This window comes from Paroedura picta, chromosome 7 (genome assembly GCF_049243985.1).
Source record: "Paroedura picta isolate Pp20150507F chromosome 7, Ppicta_v3.0, whole genome shotgun sequence".
Lineage (NCBI taxonomy): Eukaryota > Metazoa > Chordata > Lepidosauria > Squamata > Gekkonidae > Paroedura > Paroedura picta.
Genome location: NC_135375.1, coordinates 52,511,266 through 52,529,843, shown reverse-complemented (window position 1 = coordinate 52,529,843; position 18,578 = coordinate 52,511,266). Strand labels below are relative to the sequence as shown.

At 42.8% G+C, this 18,578-nt stretch overlaps 1 protein-coding gene across 4 annotated transcripts in view; it reads left to right on the top strand.

The window, feature by feature from the left end:
* The first annotated feature begins 478 nt into the window (after positions 1–478).
* The window catches only part of SEMA6A (semaphorin 6A), a 198,553-nt gene continuing 180,453 nt past the window's right edge, over positions 479–18,578 (top strand). For 2 of the 4 annotated variants that reach the window (XM_077344355.1, XM_077344352.1), the window contains exon 1: positions 479–1,172. The gene's annotated coding sequence lies outside the window, so the exon portion shown is untranslated. The remainder of the gene's footprint in view (positions 1,173–18,578) is intronic. The other 2 variants (XM_077344356.1, XM_077344353.1) reach the window with 1 other exon arrangement.

Genomic DNA, 18,578 nt, shown 5'->3' with positions numbered 1-18,578 from the left:
ATGGGGTCCCGGTTGGGGGGCGCGGGGCTGGTCGAGTGCGTAGCTAAGAGTTGAAAGCCGGGTCGGATGCGTTCTATTCTCAGGCGGTGAGGGGCTTCTTTGGCACGTGCCCCGCTCGAGCCATTTGTTCTTCGGTTCGTGCCGTGGGTGCCTGGGCAAAGCTGAGCCTCGGCGCAGTTGTTTCAATCGAAAGAGACTTAGCACATCCCTTTAAACTTTTCCATTTGAGAAAATCGATGAACAAATCCTTTCTTGCAGCTCGTCTCTTGGAGCGCTTATTCTCAGCCTTTCATCTTCAAAACAAAATTAACCGTTTCTTTTAATTAGGCAGAAAGCTTGCCTCACATCCAGCGCCCCCCCCCCCCGAGTTCTGGGCTCCCTCCCGTGTTTTGCGTACATGTAATGCGCGGAAGAAAAAGCGTTAGCAGGCAGCCCCCTCCCCACACACGTTCTCGCCAGCGGCGTGGGGACAGCGAGGTCCTCAAGCCTCCACCTCCTGCGTCCCCTCCCACGCGCCGCCCGCCCCCCACTCGCCAAAGCCGCCCGCCCTGCGCGCACTGGAGCGGGTGTCGGTGGCGAGGCTGATCGGACGAGTCCGTTTCCACGGAATCCAGCCCGGGATTTGACTCCGCCTCCAGCCAAGCTTCTTTCCAGTGACAGAGGAGTTGGGACGGAGACTAGCCGTGGGAAGAGAGGCAGGGCACCGGGCGGGCGGCTGCTGCGAAGTCCTCCCCAAACACACTTCAATGACCAGGAGAGCGTGGGCCAGCTGCGCTTTCCTGCCGGGGCACAAGCAGCACCGCCCGCCTCGGAGGAGCTTCCCTGACGCCGCCTCGCCAGCCCGAAGGACTTTCGGCGAAGGGCAGGACGAGCCCCTGCACGGAGTTCTTGCCGCCGCCGAGGCGCCCGGCGGGGACTTCCCGGAGTGGCCACCCGGGGGGCATCTGCCCGCGGAGTTAGCGAGGCGCCTCTTGGGGGAACATGAGCACCTGGCGCCCGGTCGCGATCCTGAAGCTGCCCCTCCAAGCCCCCCCTCCCCACATGTAGTAATGACAAAGGATTGCCCCGGCGAGAGTGGATCGAGTTTCGCCGCGCCAGCCCTGTAAACGGATTACTCAATGGGACACTCCAGCGGCTAGCCCGCCAGCTTCCCGCATCCAGGCACCGAGGAGGTAGGCGCCGAAGGGCATTGTTTGGGCGCGAGGGCGAGCTCCTGCTCCGGCGAGGCGCGGGGGAGCCGCGGGGCTTGGCCAGCTCCTGCGAGGCGGCAGCAAGACGGGGCATGCTGAAGAAGCGCTCCGAGGCCGGCGAGGGCTTCAGCACGCTGTCTGCCGGCGCCACTCCCCTGGCCGGGTCTCCCTCGTGCGGCTTCGGGCTGGGCTGGGGGGCGGCGGCGCTCGGGCCCTTTCGCGTCGTCGTGCTCTTCGCAGCCGGCGAGGACTGGGCGCGCGTGTTTTTGTGGGGGGCAGGCGGGAGGGCGTCGGGCTCTACCTCTCGGGTTCCCCACCCCCCGTTCTTCAGCGCCTACGAAGGGGCTCGGGGCGTCTGCGCCGCCCGGGCGCTGCGAGAGGGGTGGCCGCGGGGCTGAAGGGGACGCGGCAGCGGCGGCGGCGGCGGCGGCGGCGTCCCGTCCCTCGGCACGAGGCTTTCCTTGGGGGGCGAGAATGGGCGTGGAGTCTTTGTTTCAGAGACAATGTGATGGCAGAGGAGGGGAAGCGCGGGGGAAAGGAGCAGGTTGGCTCCACGGCTGCGGAGCGGACGGCGAGGCGTCTGGCGGAAGGAGGGAAACTTAGGGCCAGGGAAAGTCTCTCCCCAGCCGCCGCGCCCGCCGGGTCTTCGTCTCCGCAGGCCAACGCCTCTCCGCCCCCTTCGGCGCTCTGCCTGCCTGGTGCCCACCCTGGTGCCTGAAGTGGTGGTGCGGTGTCTGTTGGCGCTGCTGCTGCTGCTGCCGCCGCCGCCCGTCTCCGGCTTTGTTTGCGAGGCTGGGGACGGGGGTTGACGCAGGCTCAGGGCTGCTCTCCCCTCATTGCGCCCGCTGCTGAGGGGGCTGGGTGGGAGAGACTTCTCGTCGCCTTCCTCCGGGAACACGGATGGGCTCAGCTAGGGACCGGGGGGTGGGTGTATGTGATGTATGGGAAGGGAGTGACTGGTTCTGGCTCCGAGCCTGTCAGCTCTGGCGCAGGGCACGGCTGCTACTGCCGCCTTCTCTCCGGCTACTGTCGCCGAGGGGAAGGATGAGCAGGAGGGGCGGGCGCGCTCGGGCTGCTTCTTTCTCTCGCGCGCCTGGAAGTCCCTCCTGCCGCCTTTGGGGAGGAGGCATTCAGTGGGCTGCTCCTCTTCCTGGAATGGGGGGCACACACGCACCCCAGAAATCTCAGTTTTCACCCCCATCCCTCCCCCTTCCTGGGTGCTTCCATTGACCACACTGAGCATGGCAGAAAGCTTACTCTTGAGGCAGCGAAGCACAATGGGAAGAGGCAATATGGGGGTGGTAAATAATCTCTTCCAGCGGATGTCAAGGTAACTTGAGGGGAAGAAGCCCTCAGCAGAAGGCAGTAGGGTCTTAAGGCTTGTTGGATATTTCCTTTAGACAAAGTATTGGAAAACCAGAACTGGGAAGACTTCTCATTGTGGTGGGAGAGGCAAATCACTGTTAGAGGGAGGGGAAAGCAAACTTGGGTGAGCAAACCCCTTACTTTGTTCATTTGTATGTTTAAAATTATCAATTTCACATTACTGTGTCATATACATACATAGATTTCAGTAGGATTCACATACATATGTGTGTTTTTTCTCATGCCCCTGTAGCTTTGTCTAGAAGTTGATAGACAACTTTTCCAGTCTGCCAATTTGAATCAAGAATTAATGCTCAAATCTGATTTTAGTGTAAGAACTCCACTCTGAAACATCATAGGAAGTAATATTTAATAAGGGTGTTAGTACATTTAGTTAGTAGGTTTATATGCCGCTTCTCCAGACCTGCTCATATTGAAACCATAAAAGCAGTCCAAACAATTGAGCACAAGCAAAGTGACCACCTGAATAACCGTATCTTGCTCCCATTTGAGATTAGGGGGAAGATTTCTCGGGTCAGAACAGATGACCTCCTGCAGGTCTGAGACTTGGCCCCTTTTGTTTTGGAAATTAAGACATAGTTCTCAAATATGCCATCCCCATTCAGTTGGCTTTTAACACCTCTCTTGTTGAACTCCTGGAATACAGCCAACACTGGAGAAATTTTGGCATTTTTGTAAAAGGCAGTTAGTTCCTGGGTTGAAATGCAGAGTGGTATTCTTGTTCTCCCAAGCCTTTTAGAAAGTGATGACTAGATGGGAGGAAATACCCAAAGAATTAAGAAAATCGGGTGAATGGCATTTCCCCAATAGAAAAAAAGGAGCAGCTCCTGGGAAGCTTCTTAATCCCCCTCCTTTACTCTCCCATCTCCCTTAGATGGTGGATGTAAAATAGCAAAGGGGCCAGGAGGTTTTGTCCTGCCATCAACCACTTTAAACAAGCATGGCAGCAGGGGGCACAGAGAACTCTGGATGCTGGTGGCAGAGAATGCTGCTGCTGGGAGGGATTTGGGTTGTGTGTATGCTAGGCAAGCATGAAAAGCTCTCATTTGAGAGTAATGTGTCTTAAGTGCTCTGGCTGTGAATTTGCATGAGTGAAAGTGGGAGCCTGCAAGTCCCCATGTGTTGTTTTCCCTGCCTGCTGGTCTGTTGGAGAACTGGAGCAGAACTGAAGCGGCTCAGGGGATAAGGCTGAGAGCTGCTGACTGATGGCTTCCCTCCTTGGAACAGGGACAACAGAACTGACTGCAACTATGCAAATATGATCTGGGCAAAGGATTCTGGCCGCAGACCCAGGGAATCCAGTTGGGGCAGAAAATGTTGCTGAAAAGTTTTAGTTTTTCCTAGGAAGGGGGAAACGTGTTTGCAGAGGTTATTGGTTACAGAATTTAGTGGGAAGTTAAATGCAATTCCCCTTGGTCCGATTATTGAAAAAAAGATGAATACTGTATGTAGAGGTTACCATCTTCTTTGGTTTCCAGGTGTTTTAAAGCAAAAATGGAATGCGGTAACTTTTGCCTGTGACTGGGGGAAAAACCTTCCACTGAAACAGTCTGCTGCACAATGGCTCTTACAACAATTGGTCCCCCCCTTATATATGAATACCTATTTTTTACAAGGAATAAGCATGTACTGTGAATGGATTCCTATGGAAACTCTAAAGATTTATACTTATTTAAGATTTTTAAAGTGTTATAACAAGTCACGTAAGTTTAGTTACGAACTTACGATCTTACTTTGGCAAAGTATATAGGAATTATATCCAAAGCAGGTCTACTCAGAACTAAGTCCCATTTTATTCAAGAATGTAATAGAATTTACATCTTTCAGAAGTACATATACAGGCATTAAGCAAGTTACATTGCACAGGAGTTATCAGCACAAATCATAATCCAACAAGTTTAATTATTAACCTGACATTAAATAAAATGGAAGAATTCTGTCTCTTTCCAGCTATTATTCTTTTATGTTCTATTACTATACTATTGTCTATGTAAAACAAATTGTTTGTCTTTTGGCTTTTATTAAAGGAAATGACTGATTATTGCTCTTAGGTGTAATCACTTTAGCACAAATCCATTAATTTCATTAGAAAAAGTTTAGTGACTAAGAAGACATTTGAAAAAAGTTAAATGTTGCAGGATAACTTCTTTTGCAGGTATTTTACTGGTCCTTGTAATTTATTTATTTACCACTGTACCGAAATTGCTGCTTTTATTGGTGAACTGATTAATAGAAGGGTTTTTGTCCCACTGAGGTGAAAATGAGTGGGAGGTAGGGAAAGTCCAGTCACTTTCAACCATTTAAAAGATTTAAAAAAGCATTAACCATATATTATATCCAGTAGTGTCACTGAAGTGTGACAAGTGTACAGTTCTGTAAAGGAAAGGGCATTGTGAAATCTCTGCTTAGTTTAATGTCCTTTGGAATCTTAACCATCCCATTTATTGATAACATATAAGCAATATTATGTAAACTAAGGGTAGGTTTGGAAAAAAATGTGGATATCTAATAATTTTTTAATTTTCAGTTTGGTGCACCTTTGAGTACTTGTATATGAAAATTAGTAGTCCAATAATCTTTTACCTACTATATTTTCACTATCAATACACTATTTATAAACAGACCCATCAAATTTATCCTTAAACTGCTACTGGTCAATACAGGATTGTCCTAAGGAGTGCTCAAGATCACTGATACTGAAGCTCATTTTTTAAATACTTAGTTTTGTTCAATGAAAGTCTGTTCAGAAGATTCAAGTTTCCATAAGAGTTTTAGTTTGATAACAGATTATCTTTACTAATTTACTTAATATGTTAGCCCATTGTTCTTTTCAAAAGGCATTATCTGGGCATTCAAGTAGATAAAGAACATATGTATTTAGTATCTCCAGCTACTTAATGGTAACAAAAATGGATAGTAACTATAGCCCCTTTTCAAAGGTGCTAATTCTAGGAGTAAAGCTATTGCTGTTGGAGTCTGGGAAAGGGAGCAGCAAGGGTTAAGGGCAAGGAGTTGCCTTCATTGATACAAAGAGAGCAAATTAATGACCTGTGATAAATCAGAAATAGAACTGTGCACATTACAAGGAAGTAGGTGATTGTGAATTTGCTTGTGAGTGTGTTTGGTAAAAGAAAGGGAAATTGTCATCTTGTTTTGAAAAGCTGAAATAAGCAGATACAAATACCTATGACAGTTCACATGGTTTACAGTTGTAGAGACATAAAAGAGTTTATCTTGACTCCACCTAAAACATCCTGCCTATTTGCTGGAAAACATTGATGTGCTGGCCTGATGAATGCTTAGTGTACTTTTGAGGTACTGTGCATTATCCTGAATGGTTTAAGATTAGCCATAGTAATGCATGGACATTCCAAACATATGGAAACCTTTTAAATTCTTGGGGGCAAATTGATATAGATAAAGTCAAGAAGAAGAGAGGGTTGCTTCCTTTGCTATCTCTGTTCTTTATGACATAATTGTGATGTGATGACCCTGATCTTTCAAAGCCCACCATAGATTTTATTCTCCATCAGAGTAGCTTCATTGAAGTCAATGGGACCATTAGATTAAATTAAACAAGTCTTGCAGAATTGAGGGGTGTTAAAGCAAACTGACAAGTGTACTGTATGATTCTGAGTGTTCCATCCTTGCCGTAGTAATGGTGAAAGCCACAACCAAATCAATTGAAATAATTCTGCACTGGGTTATATAGAGTCAGTTATAGATAACTGTCTCAGCCCAATAAAAGCCTCCAATGTGTATAGGGAAGAGGGTGCAATGGATAAGCTTAAATTATTGTAGCACATACAGTGGATAAATTTAAATTTATTCTAATGCTAAGAACATAGATTTTCTCATATCCTAACTAGTATATCCAAGTGAGATGTCAATTTATCATTGACATATGTATGAGGTACCAAAATGTAAATTATCATAAAACCCTTCATCCCAATTTTTAATCTGGTTCTTTTCTGAAATTCTTCATCTGTATTTCCCCCAGTGCTTTTTCTGCCTGCATCACAGCAAAGCTAGATAGAATCTAGTATTTCATTGTAATGTCTTTAATTGGTAGGTTGTGAAGTGCTTCCAGTAATTAACTAATTAAGTTTCATAGCACCACTTTTAGATAGGTAAGAGATATACAGTGATCAGGTCATCTGACAAAGATGCAGCTGTCTATAGATTGACAGCTGCTATTTCAGAAGCCCACAGACACCACAGGACAGCAGCAACAAGAATCTGACAAAGCTGTGTTGTGACATGAATAATGTTTATATGGCTAGAGCCTGTAGCCATCCAGATTATACTATAATTTCGTTTTGTTTCAGTTAACCTGCAATACCTTGCTTTCACTGTTTACTGGTATTGACTAGCATCATCTTCCACATACACTGGACAAACCTCAACTCTGTAGGTTTTGGTTATCACTTTTAAGGCCATATGTGGTATGGGCCCATTATACCTAAGGGGTCACCTCTCTGCCTACACCCCTCAAAGAACCTTGCGCTCTACCACCTCCAATCTCCTGGTGGCCCCTGGCCCTACTCCTCCTTCCCATTCACCTCACATACACCTTTGCTGTTCTCATCACCTACTTTCCAACAGGCCAGCAGTAGGCTGCTGGCTTGGTGGGGCTGGTGGAAGTGGCAATGAAGGAATCATCCCCCCCACACACACACACACACACTCACATACCAATTGGCTGTGTCTCCTGGGCTGTAGCATCACCACCAGGCCCCGTGTGGCTCCCAAACTGCCATGTCTCCAGTAAGCGCAGCATGGCTTCTGTGCTGACACCACTAGATACAGCACAGTTCCCAGGCTGCCACACTGTCACCATTTGGTGTATCACAGCTCCCAGACTGCTATGCCACTGCCATGTGCATGGCTCCTGGGCTAATATGTCTCTGGTGTAGGGCCCACTTTAGCTCATGCCCTGCCCGGCCCCATCAGGTAAGGGATGGGAGAAATTTAACTCTCCCTCTCCTCACACATACTGGGCTTATTTTTCTGCAAGTCTGGGGAATGCCTCAAATGTGTAGAAAAAACTTTAACCTCCACATGGCTCCCATCCTCATATTTCACTATCCATAGATGGGGGCCATGGAGAGCTATTTGAATATAATGTAGATAAATACACGCACACCCCATCCTTTTTTTTCATTTTCTTTTTACATGGAAGTGATATTATGAAGCTATCCATAGGCATACTGACCTACTTTGTAGTTTATTGCCTTTAGTTAGTTGGAAGTCAGGGCACTGAATTGCCTATGGTATACTAGAAAAATCATCCTGGTTTGTGTGACATATTCCACCTTTCAGCCCAGTTTGACTCCAAAAATAGCCTGTAAGAACTGCCTTGAGCCAAGAAGAATGGTGGGTTATAAATATTTCCAATTTTTTTAAAAAATAAACAATATAGAAGAGGTCTGGCTCTCGAGGTGGTGAATCTGTGTTTAGTCTTTGCTATCACATTTCTAGAGAAGGCTCACAGGATACAGTGCTCCTCTGTACAGATTAGCCTTTTCACATCGAGACTACATATCAAGAAGGAAGTCATTTTGTTTTCTGCATGGGGAACTTTTTTGGGGGAAGGATAATTCAGTTATGAGGTTTCACCTGCAGTGTGAAATGGTATAGACCAGGCCAAAGTCACCTCACTGGGAACTTGATCATAAGATACTGTCGTAGCATTCTGAAACCTATTGAAAACACCATTGAGAAAATGAAATATTTGATATACACTATCACAAAATAGTTAATTTTAAATATATTTACAAAGAATACTATTCTTGATAGTTAAGACGCATAAAAGCTGCTGATGCTAAATAAGGAAGCATAGGAAGAACTGAAGAAAAGTGATACTGGTAAAAAAAAATCTTCCTCCTCAAAACAGCATATGTGTGAAACAAATACATGAAAATGAGGTTTCCAAGTGGTTTTCAGATCCAGAATTTGATTTAACTGAAGGTTTAATCAGCAGCTATGTTATGCATAATGAGAAGCTTGCCGTACACACTCATGGTTCACTGGTGTGTAGGAAAACGCTATGCTCATTTAGCTTTCCTAAAGACTTTTTACACATGGAATTTTATCAGCCTGAAAGAAGCACTTGATCCCAGTATGAAATAATATTTTCTATTTAAAACCAAATCCCAAAGTGTATCTGTAGAGGTTGAGGCATGGATGGAAAACGATAAAACAGCTATTAATGGAGCTGCCAGTTGCTGCATCTCAAGAGGGAAGACATATGGTACCCCAACTACATTCAGTGCTGACCTTTCTTTTTAAAGTATTTTTAATAATAGCTATTCCTATGTACAGTGTTTCAGGGCAGATGATTAAAGCCACACTGACTATGCTGGCCCTCCCACTTCTGTTCTTTAGTTACCAAGCAGAGCTTATACTGAAATAAATCAGTTGTACTTTTTTAATTGATCAGTTGACTGTTTACCAGCCAGCAGAAAGAGGCTGTTGGCAAGTTTTTTTTTGTTTTTTTTTAAGTACTTCTTCACACCAATGGGTTCTTCTATTACAAGCTGCTTTCAGTAGAGAGCAGAGAGTTACGGAAACAGGAGAAAATTAAAGATATTTTTATCACAGCTTCAGTGCTAGTCATATATATAGGCTAGACTAGATACTTTCCTAGAGGAGGACTGTAACTGTCATATTGATTACACACATTTGTTAACAAGATTTTATTCCATGCACTTTCTGACAATATTTTCATGACCACAGAAGCCTGCAAAATTTTTTCCTCACGCAGCTACCGAAATTTAAGATCTTCTCTGAATTTCCAGTTAAATAGTAGAAGCTGCATTCTAACTCCAGAATACTTTACCCTACATTCTGTTCCAGCCTAGAAACTTCTGAAATGGCTAAGAGTCTGAGGGAGAGTGCTTGCACTCGAAAGCTCACACCTTGAATAAACGTTTGTTGGTCTTAAAGGTGCTGCTGACTCTGATTTTTTTGGGCTGAGAGTATTGTAATTGTCAAAAGTATTCCATTCCAGAGATTTGTTTTTAACTTGTCATTTATATTGGAGACACCTTTTCTTGGAGAGAGAGGTGGATCGTTTGCTGTCATTATGGTTCATTTTAAATGACTAGTTTGCTGTCCTTATGGTTATTTTTTTAATGAGGATAACTGAAAGCAATATTTTATTGATGCCTATCAAAATGTTCTGTTTAGTGACAGTTTGACAATGATGCTGTGCTAATTCTTCTTCCATCCTTAAATTATGGCCTAGTTTGAAACTGTCCTTGGACTCTTCATCTATTAATCATGGCAGCTGCTTTCTTATTCGGTTACCATAGTTTCCATGCCTCAGATAGTGTTGGGGTGCCTTGGGGAAGGCTTGAGACATACTAGGACTTTGCAAGCCTTGCAGTTATTCTGGCAGTTGTGCAGCTCTTAAAGAACAGAAAAAAAGCTTCCAACATAATTCAGTGCTGGATTAAAAGAGGCAACTTCTGGATAAGTCTCTCTGGACCTTGTTATGTGCACACCCAGCTGATATTTACTCCAGGATTTGCTTCTTGCTGGTAAAAAATAATACTGTTCAGAGATTAATGATTGCCTTTTATCTATTGCAAGAGAAGACAAGGCTTTTCACTAGGGCTGTTAATGAATGGTTGAGTAAATTGGGGTCTTTAGGATTTACCATGTGATCCACATAATTTGTTTAAAAATGTTTTATGATCAGCTGTAGTTACATAGCATCATATTTTAACAAAACAAATTGTAGTTTGTAGTTACCATTATTACTTTAATTTTAACCTTCGTTTGACTACTGTAGGCCACCTTAGGTCCCCATTGAGAACAAGTGGGGTATAAGTGAAATGAATTAATAATTACTAATACAGACAAAAGAGCCTCTTGTGGTGCAGAATGGTAAGGCAGCAGAAATGATGTCTGAAAGCTCTGCCCATGAGGTTGGGAGTTCAATCCCAGCAGCCGGCTCAAGGTTGACTCAGCCTTCCATCCTTCCGAGGTCGGTAAAATGAGTACCCAGCTTGCTGGGGGGTAAACGGTAATGACTGGGAAAGGGAATGGCAAACCACCCTGTATTGAGTCTGCCATGAAAACGCTAGAGGGCGTCATCCCAAGGGTCAGACGTGACTCGGTGCTTGCACAGGGGATACCTTTACCTTTAATACAGACAAGGTTTGGGTTCAATATGCCAATAAGCTCAATATGTTAAGCTTAAAATAAAGGGAGCTGAACTTTTAATATTCAGAGAACCAATTCCATTTTTATTGATAAAAAACTATTATCTATGACCCATTATTTTGTTAGTATTATCATTCAAACAGATACAACATGGTGAAAGATAAATGGGTTTGCAAATACAATGATGCTTTAATATCAGAGAACAACCACAAGGATCATATGGGGAAAAGATTGTTTCTGCTTCTTTTGCTGAAGACACACTGATTTCCTTGAGATTTATGATCAAAGTAGACTTGACAGTAGCCGCAGAACTGTCTCAGTCACATGCAGGGGTAAGTCCAAAGTGCTATTTAAATGAGAGGTGCTAGTAGTTCTCTCTGTATGAAAATTGCTTGGGGAGAGGATCTGCAGGAGTGAGGAGACTTCACAGCCTCTTGCCTGGCATATGCCTTTTAATGCTAAAGTAGAACTCAAATCTACTTCATTCTGAAGTCAGTTAACTTCTTCAACTCATGGAATTGCTTCTGTTGATCTTGTTTGACTCAGAGTCCAACTTTGATCAGTGGAACTATTGCAAAGTTGTCTAGAACAAAAATAAATTCATTTTTTGGCTCTCTTTAATAAAAAACAACTACAACACATCAGAGATGCCTGTTGTATTATATTAATTTATATAAGCATACCTAATTCTATCAGGACTCCATCCCTAATGAACATTAGTTTTACCTTAACATGATATAAATTGTTTATATAGTGTAGGTTTCTGCATATGATATTAAAAATATTGTACAGCTTTGTCACTAGAAAAAAAATGGATTTTCTCCTCCATTGAAGTGAAGGCAAAATTCCCAGCATTAGCAGACTTTATTTATAAAATCTCTAGCTTAAGTCAAATAGTTTCTGTCAGTTTAAATAAAACAGTTTCATAATTCTGTCCATACAATAAGAGAATCCTGCAAAAATTCATATGGAATAAACCTATATAATAGGAATAGGATTACAAACACTTTGAATATGTCAGAAGTGGGACCAATAAAAAGAATTAATTATATTTCAGTCAAGGATACACTTCAGAGTTTGAGTTGGCATTTTATCATCCTGAGTAATACACGTTTGTAATAATATACCAAAATTGCAATCCCAAGCAGAGTTACTCATTGATTTCAGTTATTCTGTTAAGCATTGTGTGTTTGATAATATTTACATTTATATCCAACCTTGTGTCAAATAATACTGAGACTTGTCATGTACAATACATATAAAGGATAATAGTGATTTTGTTTCATTTGGCTTTGGCTTCTTTCAAGCTTATGTACGTAGATCAATAATCTTGGCCTGTAACCTTGTACTTTCAAGAAGGTTCTGAATGTTAGGATCAAGAATTGTATCATTTTAGTTTATACCCATCACAATGAGAGCACAAGCCATTTCCCACTAAGTAAATAAAACCCCTGTTAATGTATCCCGTACCAAGGTGGCTCAGTTGTTTGACTGTGAAAGGGATATGTCCTGATCACTTTACAATACTCATATGGGTGCAAGCTGTTTACCTTAACAGAAAAGTGATATTAAAGAAAGCATAGATTACAGACTGTAAAGGTATCTTAAATTAATTCATTTGCATTTTTGCTTTCAGAATTAGATTAGCCACAGGTTAGCTATACTCTTACTCATATACCTTTAAAGGAAATAAACATCAGTTGTGTAGAAGCCAGTACAGTATTATATAGAATTTTACAGTGCAATCCTAATCAGGCTTAGTTCAGTCTCTGTCAGTCACTCCCAGCATTAGGCTCTTCTCCAGGGAGTCCTTCCTTCTCATGAGGTGGCCAAAGTATTTGAGTTTCATCTTCAGGATCTGGCCTTCTAAGGAGCAGTCAGGGCTGATCTCTTCTAGGACTGACCGGTTTGTTCGCCTTGCAGTCCAAGGGACTCGCAAGAGTCTTCTCCAGCACCAGAGTTCAAAAGCTTCAGTTCTTTGACGCTCGGCCTTCCTTATGGTCCAACTTTCACAGCCATACATTGCAACTGGGAATACCATAGCCTTGACTAAATGCACTTTTGTTGGCAGGGTGATGTCTCTGCTTTATAGGATGCTGTCTAAATTTGCCATAGCTTTCTTCCCCAGGAGCAAGCATCTTTTAATCTCTTTGCTGTAGTCCCCATCTGCAGTGATCTTGGAGCCCAGGAAAATAAAATCTATCACTACCTCCATTTCTTCCCCATCTATTTGCCAGGAATTGAGAGGGCAGGATGCCATGATCTTCATTTTCTTGATGTTGAGTTTCAAGCCAACTTTTGCACTCTCCTCCTTCACCCACATCAACAGGCTCTTTAGTTCCTCTTCGCTTTCTACCATTAATTGTACTGTAATAACCCTTAATTAATAATTTATAATTCTGCATTCTAATTCTGCAAAAAAAAGTTGTTGCAAGCAGAGGCCATAGCTCAGTAGCAGTGTATCTGCCTTGCACACAGGTTCCTATGTTCAATCACCTGCATGTCCAGTTAAAAGGATCAGATAGGAGCTGATGAGGAACTCAACCTGAGCTATACCTTAAAGTGGGGGTCATCAGCCCCCGGGCCATGGCCCAGTATCGGGCTGTGAAAGCCTCAGCACTGGGCCGTCAGTGGGTGCACCTCCCCCCCCCCCACAGCGAGAAGCTTGCCATGCATGTACGGCGCCCAGGCCTCTCTCTCCCCCCACCCCCGCAGGCCAGTACTCAGCCTTAAAAAGGTTGGGGGCTGCTGCCTTAAAGCCTGGATTGCCAATGCTAGAATAGACAATAGTAACCTTGATAGACTGACTTGGTATAAGGTAGAACAAAATTTGAGTCCAATGGCATCTTTAAGACCAACAAAGTTTTATTCAAAGTGTGAGCTGTCATATAAGGTACCTTTGCATAATCATGTGTGTTTTCAAACTTAAACTTCAGAAATATTTTAATTAATTAATAAAAATGCAGTTAACCTTAAAGGGGAATTTCACACATGGGTTTAAAACAAAATGTTAAACACTTTATAATGTGTTTCCCTCTCTTAGAACAAGCACATGCTTGGTTAGAAAATCTTGGTTTGATACAGTACAATTATGTGATATTTTACTAATTGTTTTAATAAGATTTTTAGAGACTTTGGCTCACGTTGAATAATTATTTATGATTAACATAATACCAGTTACTGTAATACAGACTTGTAATATAGAAGGCACCAGCTTAATTATTCATTTGCAAATGTTAATTTGTTTAAATATTTGCATGTTAGGTTGCCTTAAGGATGCCAGCCAGGATCTGAGCATCCCATGGAATTACAACTCATCAGATACCATTCCCTCTGGCGAGCACTTGGAAGGGCAACCTCTAAGATATACCAGGGTCATAATGCAGGGACAGGAAATGGCAACCAATCCCTGAACATTACTTGTCAGTCAGCCAGGCAATCTTAGGATCTTCTGGCTATATGATACATATGCCATCCAATAAATAAGTTCCTCTGGAGAAAATGGATGCTTTGGAGGTTGGACTCTGTGGCATTGTAAAGTAAAGGTAAAGGTATCCCCTGTGCAAGCACCGAGTCATGTCTGACCCTTGGGGTGATGACCTCCAGCGTTTTCATGGCAGACTCAATACGGGGTGGTTTGCCAGTGCCTTCCCCAGTCATGACTGTTTACCCCCCAGCAAGCTGGGTACTCATTTTACCGACCTTGGAAGGATGGAAGGCTGAGTCAACCTTGAGCCGGCTGCTGGGATTGAACTCCCAGCCTTATGGGCAAAGCTTTCAGACGGCTGCCTTACCACTCTGCGCCACAAGAGGCTCATTGTACCTCACTGATATACCTGTCCTCCCTAGGCTCCATCCCCAAATCTTCAGGAGTTTTCCAACCTGAATCAGACAACCTTACTCACCTCCCCCCCCCCCCCGCCAGTGGGAATTCGGCAACCCTAGGTTGCTTAACTAAGGTTGCAATTTTTTTTCGTGTAAACCTGTTCAGAAGACAAAACAATTAAATGCACAAATTTTTCTTGATTGACAGAATCAGACTGACAGCCAATCAAGGAAATCTTCATTGAGCTGCTAGATAATTGTATAGCTGCCTGTTGGTCAGAAACTAACTTACAGCAGATGGTAGAATGAGCTGGAAATCAGAATATTTTCTACTCCTCACAAGAAATAGTGGAGGGTGGCAGGGAGAAGCAGCAAAATGAACTATGCAGTGAAATTTCCTATGCAATAAACCATCTACCTTGAGGATATCTACTGAATGTCCTGAAGGCTGAAAAGTTCTACAGCAGGCTTTCTCAACCAGGGTTTCATGACACCCTGGTGTCTCTTGATGACCATGGAAGAGTTAATTGTTTATATGTTAAACATTTATTGGGTGATATGACTATATATGGCCATGTTGACCTGCCCCCCCATCCCAAAATGGTCCCTTCCAACTGTATGATTTTATGATTCTAGTCTATAGGGTTCACAACATCTTGCATAAGCAAAATTGTGCCATGTCTGTTTATGTTTCTGCTTCTGTGTTATTGTCCGGGGGCTGAGAGAATAGGAAGGGGAGGAAGCCTGGATGGGCGTGTACCCAGCTATGCTTCTCAACCATATTCTGCATAATTGTGCCACATCAGGGGTTTCTCAAAGCCTGAAGAATGTTTCAGTGTTCCTCTTGTGATTCTTAATGTCATATTTGTGTCCATTTATCTTTTGACATAGGGTTTGACCAGTTAGCCCTATATAGAAAACGGAGGGACATTGTTCGCAATTAATGGTATATACAATATTAGAAGATGAGCAGCCCCCTCAGAAAGAGTCTGAGATAGCATAGTTGATGTTCTTAGGCCCAGTGTTTGCATTGTCTGGTTATATGTGGCAGCGCATGTGGGTGGATTGCAAGCTGTGGTACCAGTGTCCATGTTCAAGTTAGCTGCTGTATTATTGTAGGTGAGGAGTTGTTTAAGATTGGAGGATTGTCTGTGTGCAAGAAAAGGTTTGTGAAAGAACTGTCATAATTCATTAGAGGTTTTAAGTCACTGAAGATTCATTAGATTAGCAATCCCCAACTTGTGGGCAGCGGACCACATGTGGTCCTTCGACTAATTGGAGGTGGGCCCCGAAGGACGCCTTCTCCCCCCCCCAGCCCTTTACTTCATCCCCCCCCCCCAGCCCTTTACAACACACGTTGGGTGTCATTGTCTCCCATCACTCCCAGATGGGACTATCTCGTTGCAAAGAAACAAGCTCAGGGTTCCCATTGATTTGTCATTGTCATGAGTTAAAATTTCCATGAAAATAAAATGTTCCTTATGTTCATTGTTGTGGTGTGTCTGTATCTTATTTTGAAGGGATGTTTAAACATTACCATAGCGATCAGAGAACGTTAGGGCGGTGGTTGAGAGTAAAGGAGTAAACTACCCCCCCACCGGGCCTCAGTAAAAGGCGTTGAGTGGTCCCCGGTGATAATGCAGGTCCCCCACTGCATTAGATTGTTTTGAATTGAGAGCTGTATGTCTTAAAAGTGCCACTGGACTTGAATTTTGTTCTTTTGCTTCAGACCAACACAGCTACTCACCTGGATATAAAAAATTTGGATACCATAGAAAAGATCTGTGGAGAGAAGGACTTCATGCACAGAAACACACATTCTACCCTTCCTTTCCTGTGGCACTCAGCAGCTATAAAATTCTTCAAAAATTGTGATGTGTTGATAATCACAAGCAGGGACAAAAATGCAGATAAAATTGGCACAGTTTTGTATTGTTTTGTACATAGGTCATATGTGGATTGACCATGAAATACAGTTATACTATATTCACTTGTAACTGTGTCGTGCCCACTTCTGTTCATGTGGCAAGCAGAGTAAACTTAATGGGTTCATACCCCTTTTAAAGAAGATGGCTTACAACTCCTTTTCGCCTATTATTTCTTTGCTATTTAAAGTATATGTAAAGAGATTAATGACCTTAAGTGAGGACAGCACCACTTAATGATGTTTGAAAATATCCTTTGCAGAAGCAAATGTGACCAGAACTGAAGTACATAACATGCTGCCCCCTTTTCTTGCTTGCTTAGATGCACAATATCTCATTATTTGATCTTGCACACATTTTCTGTCATATTCTACAAAATAATAGTGGACCAAAGTTGAAACCCCCCTAATATAATTTGAAGAATAGCTTTCTGAATGCAGTGCACTATAATGTTATAAATGCAGGGTAATCTTATATATATCTTTCATAAAACTCTAGTTATATTCATTCTAGCAATAGTAGAATAATTTGTACTTTTTAATTATAAATGGTAAGCTTTTGCCATTCAGACTTATTGATCTTTAACCATCTTAATGAGAAATTGCCTAAATTAAACTGATCTAATATTCACCGTAATGTGTTCTAGGAAAGTGATTGTGTAACATAGCTGTAGAATGTTAGGATATTATGGGTATCAAGCTATGAATGTCCTCTAATAAAGTCATGCTATATTTCTTCAGGCAAAGATTGAGCTGAAGAGAGAAAATGTTTAGTATAGCAATAATAAGACAAAATACTTTCTTGCTGATAAGTAGACATGGGGAAAGGTTATTTATAGTGCCATCCTCAACAGAATCATCTAAGTATTGTACAGCAATGTGTCTACAGCACTGCCACATGACCTGGAAGTGATATCACTGTAGATTTGTCTTCTACCATAGAGTTTTTACTCAAATACCAGAATATAATCCTGATGTTATACATCACTTCTGGGTCACTGCACACCAGATGGATCTCTCTCTTTGGGAGAGGAAGTTCTCCCCTGATCAGCGGAGAAGAGGTGGAGCCTGGAAGCAGAGGACCCCTGCCTTGATTGGGGGGAGTGTTCTGGCAACCCTACTTAGGTCTGCATTATTTAGTGGCAATCCTAATTGGAGCCTAATTGTGGTTTTTAATGTTGTTTTTATAATTGCTTTATTCATCTTGGTTTTTATCATAATTTTATTTATATTGTGAACTGCCTTAAGTTCTGCAAGGGAGAAAGGTGGCTTATAAATGTTTCAAATCAAATATATATAAAGATTAGCAAGCTAACACAGGAGGAAAATATGAGAAATCATTGTCATGCCCAGAATTCCATCCTCATACTTCCAAAAAACAATCAGAATGTATGCTGTCCTCTCAATGGCAGTGGAGGAATTGTACCCTGTAGTCAGGGATAAACAGATATACTTGTTTTTAGGGATGGGCATGAACCTTAACATTTTGATTCAGGGGCAGCCCTCAAACCAAATCAAGCTGCAATTTCCCCAAACCAGCCAATTTGAATCAACTGGAAAGGGTTAATTGGTTGATAGCCATTTAACTAATCCATTTCACTTCCCCCTCACTTCAAAGTGTGTGTGGGTTAAATGGATGTGTTTATGGCTTGCAGCCATTTAAACCTAGCTGCTGACAACCATGGGCAGATGTGCCCATCAGCTGTTAGGATGAAATGACTGTGAGAAATTTCACTGGGCCATTTTGCTTTCCTCTGCTTGGAAATGTGGGTTCTAAGCACAGTGAACATGTTAAATGGCTGCAAGCTGTTTAACCAGTCTGTTTCACTTCTCCCTTGCTTCTTCTTGGAAGCAAGGGAAAGTGAACTAAATGGGTTAAATGGCTACCAACAATTTCACTTGCAGCCATTTAAACCTAATAACTTATGAGTGGAGTAACTCTGCTTAGCTGTTATGTTTAAATTGCCCAAACAGCCAAAGTGAATTGCACAAAACTCCAGTAAATGTTTAGGGAAGATGCCTTTCCTAAGTATTCATTTGGGAACTGCAAATCAGGCCAGGTTTTTCTTGAATTTTGTTTC